At 46.0% G+C, this 19,426-nt stretch overlaps 6 non-coding genes across 6 annotated transcripts; all 6 read right to left on the bottom strand.

The window, feature by feature from the left end:
- Positions 1–1,299: 1,299 nt before the first annotated feature.
- Positions 1,300–1,382, bottom strand: TRNAR-CCG (transfer RNA arginine (anticodon CCG)). Its single transcript has one exon. It is a non-coding gene; the product is annotated as a tRNA-Arg (tRNA).
- Positions 1,383–4,934: 3,552 nt separating this feature from the next.
- Positions 4,935–5,017, bottom strand: TRNAL-CAG (transfer RNA leucine (anticodon CAG)). The gene has a single exon. It is a non-coding gene; the product is annotated as a tRNA-Leu (tRNA).
- A 3,558-nt stretch (positions 5,018–8,575) lies between these two features.
- TRNAR-CCG (transfer RNA arginine (anticodon CCG)) lies at positions 8,576–8,658 on the bottom strand. Its single transcript has one exon. It is a non-coding gene; the product is annotated as a tRNA-Arg (tRNA).
- A 2,342-nt stretch (positions 8,659–11,000) lies between these two features.
- Positions 11,001–11,083, bottom strand: TRNAL-CAG (transfer RNA leucine (anticodon CAG)). The gene has a single exon. It is a non-coding gene; the product is annotated as a tRNA-Leu (tRNA).
- A 2,345-nt stretch (positions 11,084–13,428) lies between these two features.
- Positions 13,429–13,511, bottom strand: TRNAR-CCG (transfer RNA arginine (anticodon CCG)). The gene has a single exon. It is a non-coding gene; the product is annotated as a tRNA-Arg (tRNA).
- A 2,342-nt stretch (positions 13,512–15,853) lies between these two features.
- Positions 15,854–15,936, bottom strand: TRNAL-CAG (transfer RNA leucine (anticodon CAG)). Its single transcript has one exon. It is a non-coding gene; the product is annotated as a tRNA-Leu (tRNA).
- Positions 15,937–19,426: the final 3,490 nt, after the last annotated feature.

The raw sequence follows: 19,426 nt of genomic DNA, 5'->3' as shown, positions 1-19,426 counted from the left end.
GATAATTTACAGAAACTGTTGACATTGTTTTTGATACGGTGCTTGGGAAAAAAAGTCCAAAAATGTATCCACCTCGCAAAATACACTTGTCAAAAGTGGGATTTGAACCCACACCTCCAAGGGAGGCTGCGACCTGAATGCAGCGCCTTAGACCACTCTGCCATCCTGACACTCTTCACACCTCCCTCAGGCTCAATTTAGAGCGTATAAACCAAAATGAGTGCCATGTACTGAGTGAATGTTGTTTAATGTCCTCTGTATTTTCAATTCCAGGCCTTCCTGCTCAGGGAAACAGTGGGATCTGAAGCTGATGAAGGAGAGAGGATGGATCATCCTGACAGTGAATCCGGTGGTGACTGCTACTAATTCTCAATCATCGACTACATGGGGTGTGGAAATGCAGAAGTTTGAGCCAGTGCACATGGCCGGTGGTGACTGCTACTAATTCTCAATCATCTACTACAAGGGGTGTGGACATGCAGAATTTGGAGCCAGTTCAAGATTCAGATCAGGAGGTGCCTGGCTCCATACCAATCAACTCAGTGCCTCTGAGACAAGGACTTGAACGGTACAGTTTGAGTCCTCGACCGCCATGCTCAACGCGGCTGCAAGGATTCGGGGTGGATTGACTGAATGTGGCATTTCTTGTTGTGTACTATTCTTGTATACTGGATTAGTATAGTATCTTTTTTTTGAGCAGCTATGTTTGTTTTGTATTGGTTAAGGAGAAATGTTGTGTTCGTCATGGGCACGCCTATGATGCACACCAAGGGAGGTAGGGAGTGTTAGTCTCCCCCGAGTTTTGGAGTTGGATGGTAGGCGCGGTGACGTGGAACCGGAGAGAATAAAAGGTCAGGGAAGGTGTTCCTCGTGGCCAATGACTCTATATTATTCTCTGTGTATTTATTCAAACTTATCTGCGAAACAGGCACCGTGTGTGCACGATGCAACACACCCCCCCATGCCCTGAATACAGAAGTTAAAAACCAGCTGTGATTGTGACGCAGGGGACCCTGGTGCCACTGAAACTTCTGCACTGTGAACCTGCTGAACTATTGACAGCTGCGCTCTTGATATGTAGGGTCGAAACCTTTATCTCTGCCCCTCTATCACGATTTGTTGAAGATGCTGTGATTTCCCGCTTTACCGATTTACTGCGATTTAGCCAACTTCAGGAAATTAGTGCAAGCAACGGACAATAGATCTTATCGATAATTTACAGAAACTGTTGACATTGTTTTTGATACGGGTGCTTGGAAAAAAAAAGTCAAAAAATGTATCCACCTCGCAAAATACACTTGTCAGAAGTGGGATTGGAACCCACACCTCCAAGGGAGGCTGCGACCGGAACGCAGCGCCTTAGACCACTCAGCCATCCTGACACTCTTCACACTTGCCTCATGGCTCAATTTCGAGCGTATAAACCAAAATGAGTGCCATGTACTGAGTGAATGTTGTTTAATGTCCTCTGTATTTTCAATTCCAGACCTTCCTGCTCAGGGAAACAGTGGGATCTGAAGCTGATGAAGGAGAGAGGATGGATCATCCTGACAGTGAATCCGGTGGTGACTGCTGCTAATTCTCAATCATCGACTACATGGGGTGTGGACATGCAGAAGTTTGAGCCAGTGCACATGGCCGGTGGTGACTGCTACTAATTCTCAATCATCTACTACAAGGGGTGTGGACATGCAGAATTTAGAGCCAGTTCAAGATTCAGATCAGGAGGTGCCTGGCTCCACACCAATCAACTCAGTGCCTCTGAGACAAGGACTTGAACGGTACAGTTTGAGTCCTCGACCGCCATGCTCAACGCGGCTGCAAGGATTCGGGGTGGATTGACTGAATGTGGCATTTCTTGTTGTGTACTATTCTTGTATACTGGTTTAGTATCGTATCTTTTTTTTGAGCAGCTATGTTTGTTTTGTATTGGTTAAGGAGAAATGTTGTGTTCGTCATGGGCACGCCTATGATGCACACCAAGGGAGGTAGGGAGTGTTAGTCTCCCCAGAGTTTTGGAGTTGGATGGTAGGCGCGGTGATGTGGAACCGGAGAGAATAAAAGGTCAGGGAAGGTGTTCCTCGTGGCCAATGACTCTATATTATTCTCTGTGTATTTATTAAAACTTATCTGCGAAACAGGCACAGTGTGTGCACGATGCAACACACCCCTCCCTTGCCCTGAATACAGAAGTTAAAAACCAGCTGTGATTGGGACGCAGGGGACCCTGGTGCCACTGAACCTTCTGCACTGTGAACCTGCTGAACTATTGACAGCTGCGCTCTTGATATGTAGGGTCGAAACCTTTATCTCGGCCCCTCTATCACGATTTGTTGAAGATGCTGTGATTTCCTGCTTTACCGATTTACTGCGATTTAGCCAACTTCAGGCAATTAGTGCAAGCAACGGACAATAGATCTTATCGATAATTTACAGAAACTGTTGACATTGTTTTTGATAAGGGTGCTAGGAAAAAAAAAGTCAAAAAATGTAACCACCTCGCAAAAGACACTTGTCAGAAGAGGGGTTTGAACCCACGTCTCCAAGGGAGACTGTGACCTGAATGCAGCACCTTAGACCACCCGGCCATCCTGACACGCTTGACACCAGACTGATGGCTCAATTTCCAGCTTATAAACCAAAATGAGTGCCATGTACTGAGTGAATGTTATTTAATGTCCTCTGTATTTTCAATTCCAGACCTTCCTGCTCAGGGAAACAGTGGGATCTGAAGCTGATGAAGGAGAGAGGATGGATCATCCTGACAGTGGACCCTGTGGTGACTGCTACTAATTCTCAATCATCTACTACATGGGGTTTGGACTTGCAGAATTTTGAGCCAGTGCATATGGCCGGTGGTGACTGCTACTAATTCTCAATCATCTACTACATGCAGACATGCAGAATTTGGAGCCAGTTCAAAATTCAGATCAGGAGGTGCCTGGCTCCATACCAATCAACTCAGTGCCTCTGAGACAAGGACTTGAACGGTACAGTTTGAGTCCTCGACCGCCATGCTCAACGCGGCTGCAAGGATTCGGGGTGGATTGACTGAATGTGGCATTTCTTGTTGTGTACTATTCTTGTATACTGGTTTAGTATAGTATCTTTTTTTGAGCAGCTATGTTTGTTTTGTATTGGTTAAGGAGAAATGTTGTGTTCGTCATGGGCACGCCTATGATGCACACCAAGGGAGGTAGGGAGTGTTAGTCTCCCCCGTGTTTTGGAGTTGGATGGCAGGCGCGGTGACGTGGAACCGGAGAGAATAAAAGGTCAGGGAAGGTGTTCCTCGTGGCCAATGACTCTATATTATTCTCTGTGTATTTATTAAAACTTATTTGCGAAACAGGCACTGTGTGTGCACGATGCAACACACCCCTCCCATGCCCTGAATACAGAAGTTAAAAACCAGCTGTGATTGGGATGCAGGGGACCCTGGTGCCACTGAACCTTCTGCACTGTGAACCTGCTGAACTATTGACAGCTGCGCTTTTGATATGTAGGGTCGAAACCTTTATCTCGGCCCCTCGTTCACGATTTGTTGAAGATGCTGTGATTTCCTGCTTTACCGATTTACTGCGATTTAGCCAACTTCAGGCAATTAGTGCAAGCAACGGAAAATAGATCTTATCGATAATTTACAGAAACTGTTGACATTGTTTTTGATACGGGTGCTTGGAAAAAAAAAGTCCAAAAATGTATCCACCTCGCAAAAGACACTTGTCAGAAGTGGGATTCGAACCCACGCCTCCAAAGAAGACTGCGACCTGAACGCAGCGCCTTAGACCACTCAGGCATCCTGACACTCTTGACACTGCAGTGATGGCTCAATTTCCAACTTATAAACCAAAATGAGTGCCATGTACTGAGTGAATGTTGTTTAATGTCCTCTGTATTTTCAATTCCAGACCTTCCTGCTCAGGGAAACAGTGGGATCTGAAGCTGATGAAGGAGAGAGGATGGATCATCCTGACAGTGGATCCGGTGGTGACTGCTACTAATTCTCAATTATCTACTACATGGGGTGTGGACATGCTGAATTTTGAGCCAGTGCACATGGCTGGTGGTGACTGCTACTAATTCTCAATCATCTACTACAGGGGGTGTGGACATGCAGAATTTGGAGCCAGTTTAAGATTCAGATCAGGAGGTGCCTGGCTCCATACCAATCAACTCAGTGCCTCTGAGACAAGGACTTGAACGGTACAGTTTGAGTCCTCGACCGCCATGCTCAACGCGGCTGCAATGATTCGGGGTGGATTGACTGAATGTGGCATTTCTTGTTGTGTACTATTCTTGTATACTGGTTTAGTATAGTATCTTTTTTTTGAGCAGCTATGTTTGTTTTGTATTGGTTAAGGAGAAATGTTGTGTTCGTCATGGGCACGACTATGATGCACACCAAGGGAGGTAGGGAGTGTTAGTCTCCCCCGAGTTTTGGAGTTGGATGGTAGGCGCGGTGACGTAGAACCGGAGAGAATAAAAGGTCAGGAAAGGTGTTCCTCGTGGTCAATGACTCTATATTATTCTCTGTGTATTTATTAAAACTTATTTGCGAAACAGGCACTGTGTGTGCACGATGCAACACACCCCTCCCATGCCCTGAATACAGAAGTTAAAAACCAGCTGTGATTGGGACGCAGGGGACCCTGGTGCCACTGAACCTTCTGCACTGTGAGCCTGCTGAACTATTGACAGCTGCGCTTTTGATATGTAGGGTCGAAACCTTTATCTCGGCCCCTCTATCACGATTTGTTGAAGATGCTGTGATTTCCTGCTTTACCGATTTACTGCGATTTAGCCAACTTCAGGCAATTTGTGCAAGCAACGGAAAATAGATCTTATCGATAATTTACAGAAACTGTGGACATTGTTTTTGATACGGGTGCTTGAAAAAAAAAATCAAAAAATGTATCCACCTCACGAAAGACACTTGTCAGAAGTGGGATTCGAACCCACGCCTCCAAAGGAGACTGCGACCTGAACGCAGCGCCTTAGACCACTCGGCCATCCTGACACTCTTGACACTGCACTGATGGCTCAATTTCCAGCTTATAAACCAAAATGAGTGCCATGTACTGAGTGAATGTTGTTTAATGTCCTCTGTATTTTCAATTCCGGACCTTCCTGCTCAGGGAAACAGTGGGATCTGAAGCTGATGAAGGAGAGAGGATGGATCATCCTGACAGTGGATCCGGTGGTGACTGCTACTAATTCTCAATCATCTACTACATGGGGTGTGGACATGCTGAATTTTTAGCCAGTGCACATGGCCGGTGGTGACTGCTACTAATTCTCAATCATCTACTACAGGGGGTGTGGACATGCAGAATTTGGAGCCAGTTCAAGATTCAGATCAGGAGGTGCCTGGCTCCATACCAATCAACTCAGTGCCTCTGAGACAAGGACTTGAACGGTACAGTTTGAGTCCTCGACCGCCATGCTCAACACGGCTGCAAGGATTCGGGGTGGATTGACTGAATGTGGCATTTCTTGTTGTGTACTATTCTTGTATACTGGATTAGTATAGTATCTTTTTTTTGAGCAGCTATGTTTGTTTTGTATTGGTTAAGGAGAAATGTTGTGTTCGTCATGGGCACGCCTATGATGCACACCAAGGGAGGTAGGGAGTGTTAGTCTCCCCCGAGTTTTGGAGTTGGATGGTAGGCGCGGTGACGTGGAACCGGAGAGAATAAAAGGTCAGGGAAGGTGTTCCTCGTGGCCAATGACTCTATATTATTCTCTGTGTATTTATTAAAACTTATCTGCGAAACAGGCACCGTGGGTGCACGATGCAACACACCCCTCCCATGCCCTGAATACAGAAGTTAAAAACCAGCTGTGATTGGGACGCAGGGGACCCTGGTGCCACTGAACCTTCTGCACTGTGAACCTGCTGAACTATTGACAGCTGCGCTCTTGATATGTAGGGTCGAAACCTTTATCTCTGCCCCTCTATCACGATTTGTTGAAGATGCTGTGATTTCCCGCTTTACCGATTTACTGCGATTTAGCCAATTTCAGGAAATTAGTGCAAGCAACGGACAATAGATCTTATTGATAATTTACATAAACTGTTGACATTGTTTTTGATACGGGTGCTTGGAAAAAAAAAGTCAAAAAATGTATCCACCTCGCAAAAGACACTTGTCAGAAGGGGGATTTGAACCCACGCTTCCTAAGGAGACTGCGACCTGAACACAGCGCTTTAGACCACTCGGCCATCCTGACACTCGTGACACTTCACTGATGGCTCGATTTCCAGCTTATAAACCAAAATGAGTGCCATGTACTGAGTGAATGTTGTTTAATGTCCTCTGTATTTTCAATTCCAGACCTTCCTGCTCAGGGAAACAGTGGGATCTGAAGCTGATGAAGGAGAGAGGATGGATCATCCTGACAGTGGATCCGGTGGTGACTGCTACTAATTCTCAATCATCTACTACATGGGGTGTGGACATGCTGAATTTTGAGCCAGTGCACATGGCCGGTGGTGACTGCTACTAATTCTCAATCATCTACTACAGGGGGTGTGGACATGCAGAATTTGGAGCCAGTTCAAGATTCAGATCAGGAGGTGCCTGGCTCCGTACCAATCAACACAGTGCCTCTGAGACAAGGACTTGAATGGTACAGTTTGAGTCCTTGACCGCCATGCTCAACGCGGCTGCAAGGATTCGGGGTGGATTGACTGAATGTGGCATTTCTTGTTGTGTACTATTCTTGTATACTGGTTTAGTATAGTATCTTTTTTTTGAGCAGCTATGTTTGTTTTGTATTGGTTAAGGAGAAATGTTGTGTTCGTCATGGGCACGCCTATGATGCACACCAAGGGAGGTAGGGAGTGTTAGTCTCCCCCGAGTTTTGGAGTTGGATGGTAGGCGCGGTGACGTGGAACCGGAGAGAATAAAAGGTCAGGGAAGGTGATTCTCGTGGCCAATGACTCTATATTATTCTCTGTGTATTTATTAAAACTTATTTGCGAAACAGGCACTGTGTGTGCACGATGCAACACACCCTTCCCATGCCCTGAATACAGAAGTTAAAAACCAGCTGTGATTGGGACGCAGGGGAACCTGGTGCCACTGAACCTTCTGCACTGTGAACCTGCTGAACTATTGAAAGCTGTGCTTTTGATATGTAGGGTCGAAACCTTTATCTCGGCCCCTCTATCACGATTTGTTGAAGATGCTGTGATTTCCTGCTTTACCGATTTACTGCGATTTAGCCAACTTCAGGCAATTAGTGCAAGCAACGGACAATAGATCTTATCGATAATTTACAGAAACTGTTGACATTGTTTTTGATACGGTGCTTGGGAAAAAAAAGTCCAAAAATGTATCCACCTCGCAAAATACACTTGTCAGAAGTGGGATTTGAACCCACACCTCCAAGGGAGGCTGCGACCTGAACGCAGCGCCTTAGACCACTCTGCCATCCTGACACTCTTCACACCTACCTCATGGCTCAATTTCGAGCGTATAAACCAAAATGAGTGCCATGTACTGAGTGAATGTTGTTTAATGTCCTCTGTATTTTCAATTCCAGACCTTCCTGCTCAGGGAAACAGTGGGATCTGAAGCTGATGAAGGAGAGAGGATGGATCATCCTGCCAGTGAATCCGGTGGTGACTGCTACTAATTCTCAATCATCGACTACATGGGGTGTGGACATGCAGAAGTTTGAGCCAGTGCACATGGCCGGTGGTGACTGCTACTAATTCTCAATCATCTACTACAAGGGGTGTGGACATGCAGAATTTGGAGCCAGTTCAAGATTCAGATCAGGAGGTGCCTGGCTCCATACCAATCAACTCAGTGCCTTTGAGACAAGGACTTGAACGGTACAGTTTGAGTCCTCGACCGCCATGCTCAACGCGGCTGCAAGGATTCGGGGTGGATTGACTGAATGTGGCATTTCTTGTTGTGTACTATTCTTGTATACTGGATTAGTATAGTATCTTTTTTTTGAGCAGCTATGTTTGTTTTGTATTGGTTAAGGAGAAATGTTGTGTTCGTCATGGGCACGCCTATGATGCACACCAAGGGAGGTAGGGAGTGTTAGTCTCCCCCGAGTTTTGGAGTTGGATGGTAGGCGCGGTGACGTGGAACCGGAGAGAATAAAAGGTCAGGGAAGGTGTTCCTCGTGGCCAATGACTCTATATTATTCTCTGTGTATTTATTAAAACTTATCTGCGAAACAGGCACCGTGTGTGCACGATGCAATACACCCCTCCCATGCCCTGAATACAGAAGTTAAAAACCAGCTGTGATTGGGACGCAGGGGACCCTGGTGCCACTGAACCTTCTGCACTGTGAACCTGCTGAACTATTGACAGCTGCGCTCTTGATATGTAGGGTCGAAACCTTTATCTCGGCCCCTCTATCACGATTTGTTGAAGATGCTGTGATTTCCCGCTTTACCGATTTACTGCGATTTAGCCAACTTCAGGAAATTAGTGCAAGCAACGGACAATAGATCTTATCGATAATTTACAGAAACTGTTGACATTGTTTTTGATAAGGGTGCTTGGAAAAAAAAAGTCCAAAAATGTAACCACCTCGCAAAAGACACTTGTCAGAAGTGGTATTTGAACCCACACCTCCACGGGAGGCTGCGACCGGAACGCAGCGCCTTAGACCACTCAGCCATCCTGACACTCTTCACACTTCCCTCATGGCTCAATTTCGAGCGTATAAACCAAAATGAGTGCCATGTACTGAGTGAATGTTGTTTAATGTCCTCTGTATTTTCAATTCCAGACCTTCCTGCTCAGGGAAACAGTGGGATCTGAAGCTGATGAAGGAGAGAGGATGGATCATCCTGACAGTGAATCCGGTGGTGACTGCTACTAATTCTCAATCATCGACTACATGGGGTGTGGACATGCAGAAGTTTGAGCCAGTGCACATGGCCGGTGGTGACTGCTACTAATTCTCAATCATCTACTACAAGAGGTGTGGACATGCAGAATTTAGAGCCAGTTCAAGATTCAGATCAGGAGGTGCCTGGCTCCATACCAATCAACTCAGTGCCTCTGAGACAAGGACTTGAACGGTACAGTTTGAGTCCTCGACCGCCATGCTCAACGCGGCTGCAAGGATTCGGGGTGGATTGACTGAATGTGGCATTTCTTGTTGTGTACTATTCTTGTATACTGGTTTAGTATAGTATCTTTTTTTGAGCAGCTATGTTTGTTTTGTATTGGTTAAGGAGAAATGTTGTGTTCGTCATGGGCACGCCTATGATGCACACCAAGGGAGGTAGGGAGTGTTAGTCTCCCCCGAGTTTTGGAGTTGGATGGCAGGCGCGGTGACGTGGAACCGGAGAGAATAAAAGGTCAGGGAAGGTGTTCCTCGTGGCCAATGACTCTATATTATTCTCTGTGTATTTATTAAAACTTATTTGCGAAACAGGCACTGTGTGTGCACGATGCAACACACCCCTCCCATGCCCTGAATACAGAAGTTAAAAACCAGCTGTGATTGGGACGCAGGGGACCCTGGTGCCACTGAACCTTCTGCACTGTGAACCTGCTGAACTATTGACAGCTGCGCTTTTGATATGTAGGGTCGAAACCTTTATCTCGGCCCCTCGTTCACGATTTGTTGAAGATGCTGTGATTTCCTGCTTTACCGATTTACTGCGATTTAGCCAACTTCAGGCAATTAGTGCAAGCAACGGAAAATAGATCTTATCGATAATTTACAGAAACTGTTCACATTGTTTTTGATACGGTGCTTGGGAAAAAAAAGTCCAAAAATGTATCCACCTCGCAAAAGACACTTGTCAGAAGTGGGATTCGAACCCACGCCTCCAAAGAAGACTGCGACCTGAACGCAGCGCCTTAGACCACTCAGGCATCCTGACACTCTTGACACTGCAGTGATGGCTCAATTTCCAGCTTATAAACCAAAATGAGTGCCATGTACTGAGTGAATGTTGTTTAATGTCCTCTGTATTTTCAATTCCAGACCTTCCTGCTCAGGGAAACAGTGGGATCTGAAGCTGATGAAGGAGAGAGGATGGATCATCCTGACAGTGGATCCGGTGGTGACTGCTACTAATTCTCAATTATCTACTACATGGGGTGTGGACATGCTGAATTTTGAGCCAGTGCACATGGCTGGTGGTGACTGCTACTAATTCTCAATCATCTACTACAGGGGGTGTGGACATGCAGAATTTGGAGCCAGTTTAAGATTCAGATCAGGAGGTGCCTGGCTCCATACCAATCAACTCAGTGCCTCTGAGACAAGGACTTGAACGGTACAGTTTGAGTCCTCGACCGCCATGCTCAACGCGGCTGCAATGATTCGGGGTGGATTGACTGAATGTGGCATTTCTTGTTGTGTACTATTCTTGTATACTGGTTTAGTATAGTATCTTTTTTTTGAGCAGCTATGTTTGTTTTGTATTGGTTAAGGAGAAATGTTGTGTTCGTCATGGGCACGACTATGATGCACACCAAGGGAGGTAGGGAGTGTTAGTCTCCCCCGAGTTTTGGAGTTGGATGGTAGGCGAGGTGACGTGGAACCGGAGAGAATAAAAGGTCAGGAAAGGTGTTCCTCGTGGTCAATGACTCTATATTATTCTCTGTGTATTTATTAAAACTTATTTGCGAAACAGGCACTGTGTGTGCACGATGCAACACACCCCTCCCATGCCCTGAATACAGAAGTTAAAAACCAGCTGTGATTGGGACGCAGGGGACCCTGGTGCCACTGAACCTTCTGCACTGTGAGCCTGCTGAACTATTGACAGCTGCGCTTTTGATATGTAGGGTCGAAACCTTTATCTCGGCCCCTCTATCACGATTTGTTGAAGATGCTGTGATTTCCTGCTTTACCGATTTACTGCGATTTAGCCAACTTCAGGCAATTTGTGCAAGCAACGGAAAATAGATCTTATCGATAATTTACAGAAACTGTGGACATTGTTTTTGATACGGGTGCTTGAAAAAAAAAATCAAAAAATGTATCCACCTCACGAAAGACACTTGACAGAAGTGGGATTCGAACCCACGCCTCCAAAGGAGACTGCGACCTGAACGCAGCGCCTTAGACCACTCGGCCATCCTGACACTCTTGACACTGCACTGATGGCTCAATTTCCAGCTTATAAACCAAAATGAGTGCCATGTACTGAGTGAATGTTGTTTAATGTCCTCTGTATTTTCAATTCCAGACCTTCCTGCTCAGGGAAACAGTGGGATCTGAAGCTGATGAAGGAGAGAGGATGGATCATCCTGACAGTGGATCCGGTGGTGACTGCTACTAATTCTCAATCATCTACTACATGGGGTGTGGACATGCTGAATTTTTAGCCAGTGCACATGGCCGGTGGTGACTGCTACTAATTCTCAATCATCTACTACAGGGGGTGTGGACATGCAGAATTTGGAGCCAGTTCAAGATTCAGATCAGGAGGTCCCTGGCTCCATACCAATCAACTCAGTGCCTCTGAGACAAGGACTTGAACGGTACAGTTTGAGTCCTCGACCGCCATGCTCAACACGGCTGCAAGGATTCGGGGTGGATTGACTGAATGTGGCATTTCTTGTTGTGTACTATTCTTGTATACTGGATTAGTATAGTATCTTTTTTTTGAGCAGCTATGTTTGTTTTGTATTGGTTAAGGAGAAATGTTGTGTTCGTCATGGGCACGCCTATGATGCACACCAAGGGAGGTAGGGAGTGTTAGTCTACCCCGAGTTTTGGAGTTGGATGGTAGGCGCGGTGACGTGGAACCGGAGAGAATAAAAGGTCAGGGAAGGTGTTCCTCGTGGCCAATGACTCTATATTATTCTCTGTGTATTTATTAAAACTTATCTGCGAAACAGGCACCGTGTGTGCACGATGCAACACACCCCTCCCATGCCCTGAATACAGAAGTTAAAAACCAGCTGTGATTTGGGACGCAGGGGACCCTGGTGCCACTGAACCTTCTGCACTGTGAACCTGCTGAACTATTGACAGCTGCGCTCTTGATATGTAGGGTCGAAACCTTTATCTCTGCCCCTCTATCACGATTTGTTGAAGATGCTGTGATTTCCCGCTTTACCGATTTACTGCGATTTAGCCAATTTCAGGAAATTAGTGCAAGCAACGGACAATAGATCTTATTGATAATTTACATAAACTGTTGACATTGTTTTTGATACGGTGCTTGGGAAAAAAAAGTCCAAAAATGTATCCACCTCGCAAAATACACTTGTCAGAAGTGGGATTTGAACCCACACCTCCAAGGGAGGCTGCGACCTGAACGCAGCGCCTTAGACCACTCTGCCATCCTGACACTCTTCACACCTACCTCATGGCTCAATTTCGAGCGTATAAACCAAAATGAGTGCCATGTACTGAGTGAATGTTGTTTAATGTCCTCTGTATTTTCAATTCCAGACCTTCCTGCTCAGGGAAACAGTGGGATCTGAAGCTGATGAAGGAGAGAGGATGGATCATCCTGCCAGTGAATCCGGTGGTGACTGCTACTAATTCTCAATCATCGACTACATGGGGTGTGGACATGCAGAAGTTTGAGCCAGTGCACATGGCCGGTGGTGACTGCTACTAATTCTCAATCATCTACTACAAGGGGTGTGGACATGCAGAATTTGGAGCCAGTTCAAGATTCAGATCAGGAGGTGCCTGGCTCCATACCAATCAACTCAGTGCCTTTGAGACAAGGACTTGAACGGTACAGTTTGAGTCCTCGACCGCCATGCTCAACGCGGCTGCAAGGATTCGGGGTGGATTGACTGAATGTGGCATTTCTTGTTGTGTACTATTCTTGTATACTGGATTAGTATAGTATCTTTTTTTTGAGCAGCTATGTTTGTTTTGTATTGGTTAAGGAGAAATGTTGTGTTCGTCATGGGCACGCCTATGATGCACACCAAGGGAGGTAGGGAGTGTTAGTCTCCCCCGAGTTTTGGAGTTGGATGGTAGGCGCGGTGACGTGGAACCGGAGAGAATAAAAGGTCAGGGAAGGTGTTCCTCGTGGCCAATGACTCTATATTATTCTCTGTGTATTTATTAAAACTTATCTGCGAAACAGGCACCGTGTGTGCACGATGCAATACACCCCTCCCATGCCCTGAATACAGAAGTTAAAAACCAGCTGTGATTGGGACGCAGGGGACCCTGGTGCCACTGAACCTTCTGCACTGTGAACCTGCTGAACTATTGACAGCTGCGCTCTTGATATGTAGGGTCGAAACCTTTATCTCGGCCCCTCTATCACGATTTGTTGAAGATGCTGTGATTTCCCGCTTTACCGATTTACTGCGATTTAGCCAACTTCAGGAAATTAGTGCAAGCAACGGACAATAGATCTTATCGATAATTTACAGAAACTGTTGACATTGTTTTTGATAAGGGTGCTTGGAAAAAAAAAGTCCAAAAATGTAACCACCTCGCAAAAGACACTTGTCAGAAGTGGTATTTGAACCCACACCTCCACGGGAGGCTGCGACCGGAACGCAGCGCCTTAGACCACTCAGCCATCCTGACACTCTTCACACTTCCCTCATGGCTCAATTTCGAGCGTATAAACCAAAATGAGTGCCATGTACTGAGTGAATGTTGTTTAATGTCCTCTGTATTTTCAATTCCAGACCTTCCTGCTCAGGGAAACAGTGGGATCTGAAGCTGATGAAGGAGAGAGGATGGATCATCCTGACAGTGAATCCGGTGGTGACTGCTACTAATTCTCAATCATCGACTACATGGGGTGTGGACATGCAGAAGTTTGAGCCAGTGCACATGGCCGGTGGTGACTGCTACTAATTCTCAATCATCTACTACAAGAGGTGTGGACATGCAGAATTTAGAGCCAGTTCAAGATTCAGATCAGGAGGTGCCTGGCTCCATACCAATCAACTCAGTGCCTCTGAGACAAGGACTTGAACGGTACAGTTTGAGTCCTCGACCGCCATGCTCAACGCGGCTGCAAGGATTCGGGGTGGATTGACTGAATGTGGCATTTCTTGTTGTGTACTATTCTTGTATACTGGTTTAGTATAGTATCTTTTTTTGAGCAGCTATGTTTGTTTTGTATTGGTTAAGGAGAAATGTTGTGTTCGTCATGGGCACGCCTATGATGCACACCAAGGGAGGTAGGGAGTGTTAGTCTCCCCCGAGTTTTGGAGTTGGATGGCAGGCGCGGTGACGTGGAACCGGAGAGAATAAAAGGTCAGGGAAGGTGTTCCTCGTGGCCAATGACTCTATATTATTCTCTGTGTATTTATTAAAACTTATTTGCGAAACAGGCACTGTGTGTGCACGATGCAACACACCCCTCCCATGCCCTGAATACAGAAGTTAAAAACCAGCTGTGATTGGGACGCAGGGGACCCTGGTGCCACTGAACCTTCTGCACTGTGAACCTGCTGAACTATTGACAGCTGCGCTTTTGATATGTAGGGTCGAAACCTTTATCTCGGCCCCTCGTTCACGATTTGTTGAAGATGCTGTGATTTCCTGCTTTACCGATTTACTGCGATTTAGCCAACTTCAGGCAATTAGTGCAAGCAACGGAAAATAGATCTTATCGATAATTTACAGAAACTGTTCACATTGTTTTTGATACGGTGCTTGGGAAAAAAAAGTCCAAAAATGTATCCACCTCGCAAAAGACACTTGTCAGAAGTGGGATTCGAACCCACGCCTCCAAAGAAGACTGCGACCTGAACGCAGCGCCTTAGACCACTCAGGCATCCTGACACTCTTGACACTGCAGTGATGGCTCAATTTCCAGCTTATAAACCAAAATGAGTGCCATGTACTGAGTGAATGTTGTTTAATGTCCTCTGTATTTTCAATTCCAGACCTTCCTGCTCAGGGAAACAGTGGGATCTGAAGCTGATGAAGGAGAGAGGATGGATCATCCTGACAGTGGATCCGGTGGTGACTGCTACTAATTCTCAATTATCTACTACATGGGGTGTGGACATGCTGAATTTTGAGCCAGTGCACATGGCTGGTGGTGACTGCTACTAATTCTCAATCATCTACTACAGGGGGTGTGGACATGCAGAATTTGGAGCCAGTTTAAGATTCAGATCAGGAGGTGCCTGGCTCCATACCAATCAACTCAGTGCCTCTGAGACAAGGACTTGAACGGTACAGTTTGAGTCCTCGACCGCCATGCTCAACGCGGCTGCAATGATTCGGGGTGGATTGACTGAATGTGGCATTTCTTGTTGTGTACTATTCTTGTATACTGGTTTAGTATAGTATCTTTTTTTTGAGCAGCTATGTTTGTTTTGTATTGGTTAAGGAGAAATGTTGTGTTCGTCATGGGCACGACTATGATGCACACCAAGGGAGGTAGGGAGTGTTAGTCTCCCCCGAGTTTTGGAGTTGGATGGTAGGCGAGGTGACGTGGAACCGGAGAGAATAAAAGGTCAGGAAAGGTGTTCCTCGTGGTCAATGACTCTATATTATTCTCTGTGTATTTATTAAAACTTATTTGCGAAACAGGCACTGTGTGTGCACGATGCAACACACCCCTCCCATGCCCTGAATACAGAAGTTAAAAACCAGCTGTGATTGGGACGCAGGGGACCCTGGTGCCACTGAACCTTCTGCACTGTGAGCCTGCTGAACTATTGACAGCTGCGCTTTTGATATGTAGGGTCGAAACCTTTATCTCGGCCCCTCTATCACGATTTGTTGAAGATGCTGTGATTTCCTGCTTTACCGATTTACTGCGATTTAGCCAACTTCAGGCAATTTGTGCAAGCAACGGAAAATAGATCTTATCGATAATTTACAGAAACTGTGGACATTGTTTTTGATACGGGTGCTTGAAAAAAAAAATCAAAAAATGTATCCACCTCACGAAAGACACTTGACAGAAGTGGGATTCGAACCCACGCCTCCAAAGGAGACTGCGACCTGAACGCAGCGCCTTAGACCACTCGGCCATCCTGACACTCTTGACACTGCACTGATGGCTCAATTTCCAGCTTATAAACCAAAATGAGTGCCATGTACTGAGTGAATGTTGTTTAATGTCCTCTGTATTTTCAATTCCAGACCTTCCTGCTCAGGGAAACAGTGGGATCTGAAGCTGATGAAGGAGAGAGGATGGATCATCCTGACAGTGGATCCGGTGGTGACTGCTACTAATTCTCAATCATCTACTACATGGGGTGTGGACATGCTGAATTTTTAGCCAGTGCACATGGCCGGTGGTGACTGCTACTAATTCTCAATCATCTACTACAGGGGGTGTGGACATGCAGAATTTGGAGCCAGTTCAAGATTCAGATCAGGAGGTCCCTGGCTCCATACCAATCAACTCAGTGCCTCTGAGACAAGGACTTGAACGGTACAGTTTGAGTCCTCGACCGCCATGCTCAACACGGCTGCAAGGATTCGGGGTGGATTGACTGAATGTGGCATTTCTTGTTGTGTACTATTCTTGTATACTGGATTAGTATAGTATCTTTTTTTTGAGCAGCTATGTTTGTTTTGTATTGGTTAAGGAGAAATGTTGTGTTCGTCATGGGCACGCCTATGATGCACACCAAGGGAGGTAGGGAGTGTTAGTCTACCCCGAGTTTTGGAGTTGGATGGTAGGCGCGGTGACGTGGAACCGGAGAGAATAAAAGGTCAGGGAAGGTGTTCCTCGTGGCCAATGACTCTATATTATTCTCTGTGTATTTATTAAAACTTATCTGCGAAACAGGCACCGTGTGTGCACGATGCAACACACCCCTCCCATGCCCTGAATACAGAAGTTAAAAACCAGCTGTGATTGGGACGCAGGGGACCCTGGTGCCACTGAACCTTCTGCACTGTGAACCTGCTGAACTATTGACAGCTGCGCTCTTGATATGTAGGGTCGAAACCTTTATCTCTGCCCCTCTATCACGATTTGTTGAAGATGCTGTGATTTCCCGCTTTACCGATTTACTGCGATTTAGCCAATTTCAGGAAATTAGTGCAAGCAACGGACAATAGATCTTATTGATAATTTACATAAACTGTTGACATTGTTTTTGATACGGGTGCTTGGAAAAAAAAAGTCAAAAAATGTATCCACCTCGCAAAAGACACTTGTCAGAAGGGGGATTCGAACCCACGCTTCCTAAGGAGACTGCGACCTGAACACAGCGCTTTAGACCACTCGGCCATCCTGACACTCATGACACTTCACTGATGGCTCGATTTCCAGCTTATAAACCAAAATGAGTGCCATGTACTGAGTGAATGTTGTTTAATGTCCTCTGTATTTTCAATTCCAGACCTTCCTGCTCAGGGAAACAGTGGGATCTGAAGCTGATGAAGGAGAGAGGATGGATCATCCTGACAGTGGATCCGGTGGTGACTGCTACTAATTCTCAATCATCTACTACATGGGGTGTGGACATGCTGAATTTTGAGCCAGTGCACATGGCCGGTGGTGACTGCTACTAATTCTCAATCATCTACTACAGGGGGTGTGGACATGCAGAATTTGGAGCCAGTTCAAGATTCAGATCAGGAGGTGCCTGGCTCCGTACCAATCAACACAGTGCCTCTGAGACAAGGACTTGAACGGTACAGTTTGAGTCCCTGACCGCCATGCTCAACGCGGCTGCAAGGATTCGGGGTGGATTGACTGAATGTGGCATTTCTTGTTGTGTACTATTCTTGTATACTGGTTTAGTACAGTATCTTTTTTTTGAGCAGCTATGTTTGTTTTGTATTGGTTAAGGAGAAATGTTGTGTTCGTCATGGGCACGCCTATGATGCACACCAAGGGAGGTAGGGAGTGTTAGTCTCCCCCGAGTTTTGGAGTTGGATGGTAGGCGCGGTGACGTGGAACCGGAGAGAATAAAAGGTCAGGGAAGGTGATTCTCGTGGCCAATGACTCTATATTATTCTCTGTGTATTTATTAAAACTTATTTGCGAAACAGGCACTGTGTGTGCACGATGCAACACACCCTTCCCATGCCCTGAATACAGAAGTTAAAAACCAGCTGTGATTGGGACGCAGGGGAACCTGGTGCCACTGAACCTTCTGCACTGTGAACCTGCTGAACTATTGAAAGCTGTGCTTTTGATATGTAGGGTCGAAACCTTTATCTCGGCCCCTCTATCACGATTTGTTGAAGATGCTGTGATTTCCTGCTTTACCGATTTACTGCGATTTAGCCAACTTCAGGCAATTAGTGCAAGCAACGGACAATAGATCTTATCGATAATTTACAGAAACTGTTGACATTGTTTTTGATACGGTGCTTGGGAAAAAAAAGTCCAAAAATGTATCCACCTCGCAAAATACACTTGTCAGAAGTGGGATTTGAACCCACACCTCCAAGGGAGGCTGTGACCTGAACGCAGCGCCTTAGACCACTCTGCCATCCTGACACTCTTCACACCTACCTCATGGCTCAATTTCGAGCGTATAAACCAAAATGAGTGCCATGTACTGAGTGAATGTTGTTTAATGTCCTCTGTATTTTCAATTCCAGACCTTCCTGCTCAGGGAAACAGTGGGATCTGAAGCTGATGAAGGAGAGAGGATGGATCATCCTGCCAGTGAATCCGGTGGTGACTGCTACTAATTCTCAATCATCGACTACATGGGGTGTGGACATGCAGAAGTTTGAGCCAGTGCACATGGCCGGTGGTGACTGCTACTAATTCTCAATCATCTACTACAAGGGGTGTGGACATGCAGAATTTGGAGCAAGTTCAAGATTCAGATCAGGAGGTGCCTGGCTCCATACCAATCAACTCAGTGCCTTTGAGACAAGGACTTGAACGGTACAGTTTGAGTCCTCGACCGCCATGCTCAACGCGGCTGCAAGGATTCGGGGTGGATTGACTGAATGTGGCATTTCTTGTTGTGTACTATTCTTGTATACTGGATTAGTATAGTATCTTTTTTTTGAGCAGCTATGTTTGTTTTGTATTGGTTAAGGAGAAATGTTGTGTTCGTCATGGGCACGCCTATGATGCACACCAAGGGAGGTAGGGAGTGTTAGTCTCCCCCGAGTTTTGGAGTTGGATGGTAGGCGCGGCGCCGTGGAACAGGAGAGAATAAAAGGTCAGGGAAGGTGTTCCTCGTGGCCAATGACTCTATATTATTCTCTGTGTATTTATTAAAACTTATCTGCGAAACAGGCACCGTGTGTGCACGATGCAATACACCCCTCCCATGCCCTGAATACAGAAGTTAAAAATCAGCTGTGATTGGGACGCAGGGGACCCTGGTGCCACTGAACCTTCTGCACTGTGAACCTGCTGAACTATTGACAGCTGCGCTCTTGATATGTAGGGTCGAAACCTTTATCTCGGCCCCTCTATCACGATTTGTTGAAGATGCTGTGATTTCCCGCTTTACCGATTTACTGCGATTTAGCCAACTTCAGGAAATTAGTGCAAGCAACGGACAATAGATCTTATCGATAATTTACAGAAACTGTTG

This window comes from Pleurodeles waltl, unplaced genomic scaffold (genome assembly GCF_031143425.1).
Source record: "Pleurodeles waltl isolate 20211129_DDA unplaced genomic scaffold, aPleWal1.hap1.20221129 scaffold_39, whole genome shotgun sequence".
NCBI classification, from domain to species: Eukaryota; Metazoa; Chordata; class Amphibia; order Caudata; family Salamandridae; genus Pleurodeles; species Pleurodeles waltl.
This window is presented reverse-complemented; position numbering and strand designations above follow the sequence as displayed.